This window comes from Otolemur garnettii, unplaced genomic scaffold (assembly GCF_000181295.1).
Source record: "Otolemur garnettii isolate 467f Iridium unplaced genomic scaffold, OtoGar3 scaffold00215, whole genome shotgun sequence".
NCBI lineage: Eukaryota > Metazoa > Chordata > Mammalia > Primates > Galagidae > Otolemur > Otolemur garnettii.
Window position 1 is genome coordinate 1,299,084 of NW_003852610.1, and position 6,865 is coordinate 1,305,948.

Below are 6,865 nucleotides of genomic sequence, written 5' to 3' on the forward strand. Positions count from 1 at the left end.
TGTCTTGGAGAAAATCAATTTAACTTGAGGTGACCTGGGGTCCAATATACCTCTGAAAGTAGTGTGTCAGACTCTTTGGTGATATTTGGGAAATTTTCATTTATGAAATCCTCTAGTAGAGCTTCAATTCCACTGGGGCATTCTTCTTCCTCTTCTGGGATACCTATAATTTTTATGTTTGAATGCATCATGAAGTGCCATGATTCTGTCAGTAAACATTTTGCTTTCTCTCTCACTCTCTTTTTTTTCTGTCCCTTTAATTGCCTGAGTTAGCTCAAGAGCTTTATCCTCTACCTCTGATTTCTTTCTTCTGCATGATCTAATTTGTTATTGATAATTTCTTCTGCATCTTTAAGTTCTCTAACTGACTGCTTCAATTCATTAAACTCTGCTATATCCTTTCTATATTCTTCATATCATTCATCATTCATCTTTTATTTCATTGTTTTTTGATTTCCTTTTGGGTATTTTCCACTTTCTCAGAAAAGCCCTTCATCATTTTTATCATTGATATTTTAAATTCCTGTTCTGTCATTTCTAAAATTTCTTTATAGGTGTAATCCTTTGCAGTAGCTACCTCATGATCCCTTGGGGGGGGGGTTTGCTCTGTTCTGTTTTTTCACATTGCCAGGATTTTTCTGCTGTTTCTTCCTCATGAGTGTTTTCTTTTTATGTTTCCTTACCCTATTTTTCCGATTCATTTCCTCTTGCTCTTTAACTTACCATGCCTCTGACCTAAGGTGTTGAAGTGTCCTGTTGGTAAAGAAGTAAGGAAAGAACAGTGAAGAGCAAGAAGGGATAAAAGATAAAGAAAGAGAAAAGAGAAAGGAAAGGGGTGAGTGAAAGGGAAGATTGACAAAAAAAAGAAAGGAACAGAAAGAGAGAGATAAGAGAATAGTGGTGTACACTAGGGTGCTTTGACTCACACCAAAAAAATCAGCCTCTGGGGGATATGGGTTTGGTGGGGCCCTTGATGTCTGTAGCACTTTGCCAGCCTGAGCAGACACAAGACCCCACATCTACCAAATCGAGAAGAAAGACAAAAACACTATAAATCAAACAAACAAAAAAACTTAAGGGTAAAAATTGGGGGAAAAAAACGAATGAGGACAGAAAAACTAACAAAAATGAAGCTCTTATTACTAAAGAAGTCAGCAATGAAAAAATTGTATTTACACAGATGGGAGGAGCACGATGGTGGCTGAGTAACAGCTTCCTTGCAACTGAGCATGGTGAGCCTAGGGAGAAAAGACTTCAGGCATCTCTGGCTAGAAGAATCTGCCCAGAAACATAAATTTGGGGACACAGGGAGTCAGCACGAGACTTCTGGACCTCATGAGGAGGACACAAGCAGTGGCGAACTGGCAACTGTTTGCGTGTGTTCATTCAGTCTAATATCGTCGGCAGCTGTAGGTACAGCAGCAGTGAGATTGCAAAGTGGAAAGGCCCTACCTGTGAGCTGTTTTGTTTTTTTGGATTTGCCCCTCAGTTGAAATACCTTGGGAGAACTTGGGAAAGAGTGCAGAGGACTTTAAGTGTTGTCTAGGGCCCTCTACTGAGCCACTGAGCCGGACAGAGATAATAGTGTTCAGCTGTGGGCCATGCAGAGCCATTGTGGAAGAACTGCCCCAGCAAGCTCCACCCTTAGAGTCCCAGAGCAAGGATCAGATGGGAATAAATAATCTAGTGAGTGAGCAGCCTAAAGGCAGGGACTGAGACACATTATAGCCATGGCCCTTAGGGGCATAGAGTGAGACTGGTTTGGGCACACTGGGAAAGTGGATAGCGACTTCAGGTGTGATCCCAGAGACAAGTGCTTTTTTGGGAAAGCTTCTGCTTAACCAAGGTTAGCAGTTTAAAGTGCCTTTTAAGTGGGCTGAGAAGAGATTGAGGTTCTCCACCCTGGGGGTTTGAGAAATCAGCAGAGGCCTCTAGTCACCATCTCATACAGCTGTATCATCATTCTGATTAACATCTCATATCCCAGAAGATCACCTATTTTTCAGAGAATATCCAGCAAGATATATGTACTGCTTTGTTTTTTGTTTTGTTTTTTTCTTAATGTCAACATTTTCCCCATAGAGCTGACTGGATTAAAAAACACAAGCCATCCATTCGCTGCCTGGAGGAAGCACACCTAGCTTTAAAAGACAAATTAAAACTTTGAGTTAAAGGTTGTAGGAGAATGTTTCAGGCAAAAGTAATTCAGAAGAAAAGATGAGTTGCAATCTTATTTTCAGATCCATGTGGATTTAAAGCAACTAAAGTAAAAAAAAAAATAATAAGATGGTCACTTTATATTGGTCAAGGAAAAATACAACAAGAAAACGTTTCAATTCTAAATATTTCTGCACCCAATTTAAATACTCCCAGATTCTTGAATCAGACCTTATTCAGTCTGAGCAAGATGATATCCCACAATACCATAATGAAAGAGGACTTTAACACTCCTTTTACAGAGCTGGATAGATCCTCTAAACATAAATTAAACAAAGATATAAGGGACTTAAATGAGACCCTAGAAAAACTGTGCTTGATAGAGGCTTATAGAACACTCCATCCCAAAGATAAAGAATATACATTCTTTCATTGCCCCATGGAACATTCTCCAAAATTGATCATATCCCAGGACACAAAACAAACCTCAAGAAAATCAAAAGAATTAAAATTTTTACCTTGTATTTTCTCAGATCACAAGGCACTAAAGGTGGAATTCAACTTCTACAAAAATGTTCAACCCTACACAAAGGCATGGCAATTAAAGAAACTTCTGTTGAATGACAGTTGGGTGCAGGAAAAAATAAAACAGGAAATCATTACCTTCCTTGAGCATAACAACAATGAAGACACAAGCTACCAAAACCTGTGGGGTACTGCAAAAGCAGTTTTGAGAGGATAATTTATTGCTTTAGATGCCCACATTTGAAAAACTGAAAGAGAGCACATCAACAAACTCACAAGCCATCTTAATGGAATTGGAAAAAGAAGAACAATCTAAGCCTAAACCCAGCAGAAGAAAAGAAATATCCAAAATTAAATCAGAGATCAATGAAATTGAAAACAAAAGAATCACTCAGAAAATTAATGAAACAAAAAGTTGGTTTTTGAAAAAATAAATAAAATAGATAAACCTTTGGTCACACTAACTAGAAATAGAAAAGTAAAATCTCCAGTAACCTCAATCAGAAATGATAAAGGGGAAATTACAACAGATGCCACAGAGATACAAGAGATCATCTCTGAATACTACCATTAACTCTATGCCCAGGAATTTGTCAAAGTGGAGGAAATGGATCAAAATTTGGAATGACACACTCTCCTTAGACTTAGTCAGGAAGAAATAGATCCCCTGAGCAGACCAACATCAAGCACTGAGATTAAAGAAACAAAAAACATTCCAACAAAAAAATGTCCTGGTCCAGATGGCTTCACATCAGAATTCTATCAAACCTTCAAGGAAGAACTTATTCCTGTACTGAAGAAATCATTCCAAAAATTGAGGAGGAAGGAATCTTCCCCAACACTTTCTATGAAGGAAACATCACCCTGATACCAAAACCAGGAAAAGACCCAACGAAAAAGGAGAAATTTCAGACCAATTTCACTTATCAATAAAGATGCAAAAATTCTAAACAAAATCCTGGCCAATAGATTATAGCTTATCATCAAAAAAAGTCATATATCATGATTAGGGGCACAAGGCTGGCTTAACATATGCAAGTCCATAAACAATATCCCCCCTATTAACAGTAGCAAAAACAAACACCATATGATCCTCTCAATAGATGCAGAAAGAGCATTTGATAAAATCCAGCATCCTTTCCTAATTAGAACATTGAAGAGTATAGGAGGGGTTCTCAAACTTTTTAAACAGGGGGCCAGTTCACTGTCCCTCAGACCATTAGAGGGCTGGACTGTGGGCCCTGGGACTAGTCAGCTGCTAAGCAGGACAGGCAGTGGTGGCAAAAACACCCAGTGGACAGGATAAATGTCCTTGGTGGGCCATATGTGGCCTGCAAGCCATAGTATGAGGACGCCTGGTAGGCATACATGGCACATTTCCTAAACTGATTGAAGCCATCTATGACAAACCCACAGCTAATATTTTACTGAATGGAATAAAACTGAATGCTTTTCATCTTAGAACTGGAACCAGACAAGGTTGTCCACTGTCACCATTACTATCCAACATAGAGCTAGAAGTTCTATCCAATAAAATGAGGCAAGAGAAGGAAATAAAGGGCATCCAAATGGCAGCAGAAGAGGTCAAACTCTGCGTTTTTGCTGATGATATGATCTTATACTTAGAGAACACCAGAGACTCAACTGCAAGACTCCTGAAATTCATCAAAAAAATACAGTAATGTCTCAGGATATAAAATCAATGTCCACAAGTCAGTAACTTTTGTATATGCTAACAACAGTAAAGATTAGAAGCTAATCAAAGACATAATCCCCTTCGCAGTAGCTTCAAAGAAAATGAAATACCTAAGAATGTACCTAACAAAAGAGGTGAAGGACCGCTATAAAGAAAATTATAAAATCCTAAGAAAGGAAATAGCAGAGGATATTAATAAATGGAAGAAAATATCATGCTTATGCCTGGGAAGAATCAACATTGTTAAATGTCTATACTTCCCAATGCAATCTACCTATTCAATTCCATCCCTATTAAAATACCAACATTGTACTTTCATGACTTGGAAAAAATAATTCTGCATTTTGTATGGAACCAGACAAAAACCCGTATAGCTAAGGCAGTTCTTAGTAATAAAAACAAAGCTGGGGGCAATCACCATACCAGATTTTAGGCTGTACTACAAAGCCAAAGTGGTCAAGACTGCATGGTACTGGCACAAAAATACAGACACAGACATTTGGAATTGAATAGAAAATCAGGAAATGAAACTAACATCTTACAACTACCTAATCTTCAATAAACCAAACAAGAACATACCTTGGGGGAAGGAATACCTATTTAATAAATGGTGCTGGGAGAACTGGATATCCACATGTAAAAGACTGAAACTGGACCCACACTTTTCTCCACTCACAAAAATTGATTCAAGATAGATAAAGGACTTAAATTTAAGGCATGAAACAATAAAAATCCACAAAGAAAGCATAGGAAAAACACCGGAAGATACCGGCCTGGAGAAAAACTTCATGAAGAAGACTGCCATGGCAATTGCAACAACAAAAATAAACAAATGGGACTTAATTGAACTGAAAAGCTTCTGTACAGCTAAGGAGACAACAGCCAAAGCTAACAGACAACCTACACAATGAGAAGGCATATTTGTATATTTTGAATTGGACAAATAACTAGGATCTACAGAGAACTCAAATTAATCCACATGAAAAAATCCAATAATCCCATATATCAATAGGCAAGACAGATGAATAAAAACTTCTCTAAAGAAGACAGACAAATGGCTTACAAAAATATGAAAAAATGCTCATCATTCCTAATTATTAGAGAAATGCAAATCAAAACCACCTTGAGATACCATCTAATCCCAGCGAGAATGGTCCACATCACAAAATCTCAAAACTGCAGATGTTGGCGTGGATGTGGAAAGAAAGGAACACTTTTACACTGCCAGTGGGACTGGAAACTAATACAACCATTTTGGAAGGAAGTATGGAGACTCTTCAAAGAATTCAAGCTAGACCTCCCTTTTGATCCTGCCATCCTATTACTGGGCATTTACCAAGAAGGAAAAAAAAATCCTTTTGTCATAAGGACACTTGCACAAGACTGTTTATTGCAGCTCAATTTACAATTGCCAAAATGTGAAAACAACCTAAATGCCCACCATAGCAGGAATGGATTAACAAGCTGTGGTATATGTACACCCTGGAATACTATTTAGCCATTAAAAAAATGGAGACTTTACATCTTTTGTATTAACCTGAATGGAAGTAGAACACATTATTCTTAGTAAACGATCACAAGAATGGAGAAGCATGAATCTTATGTACTCAATTTAGATATTAGGACAATTAATGACACAGTCGGGTGAGGGAAGGGGAAAGCAGAGAGAGAAATGAGGAAGGAGGTGTGGGAAAGGAAGAGCAGAGAGAGGGAAGGAGCAAGGGGGTGGGGTCTTGTTGTGTGCCACCCCTTTTGGGGGCAAGACACAATTGTAAGAGGGACTTTACCTAACAAATGCAATCAGTATAACTTCGTTTTTTGTACCCTCAATGAATCACAAACAATTAAAAAAATTATATTTACATTAGTAAAACAAAGAAAAAAAGAAAAAGAAAAATCGATGAGGGAAAAGGCTGAAAAAAAATGTTTAAAGAAAAAACTATATATATACATACTATATAAGTTATATATATATATCCATACTATATAAGTTATATATATATATATATATCTCCATCCATCCATCCATCCATATATGTATTTTGTCTGGGCAACAGCTGATCCTCTGCGGATCAGAGGAAATGATAATCACAATGCTGATACAACAGTACAAATGGAGACTGAAAGTCTCTGCTGTCTTTTTTGCCCTCAAAACTCATAGGGTTGGGAGCCTGAATCTCTTCTCAGATCACTTAATAGACACCCTTCAATCTTTCCAAACCATATCCCTTGGCTAAGCAGTGTATTTGCCAGGAAAATATTTCTTATGCAGATCTCTTCAAGAGTGCCTACATGATTATCTGGTGTGCCAGAACCATCCTCACTTGTCCTAAGGGCCAAGACAGCACTGCAGCTCTCCCACACTGGCTGTGCCCATCCTGCAGCTGAACAAAGAAACTGTGCTCCACTCCAGCAGCTCAGTCCCAGCCTCTGGGCACTGCTCAAAGTCACTTGCTCTCTCCCCCAAGGTCTCCCAAGGTAACTCAA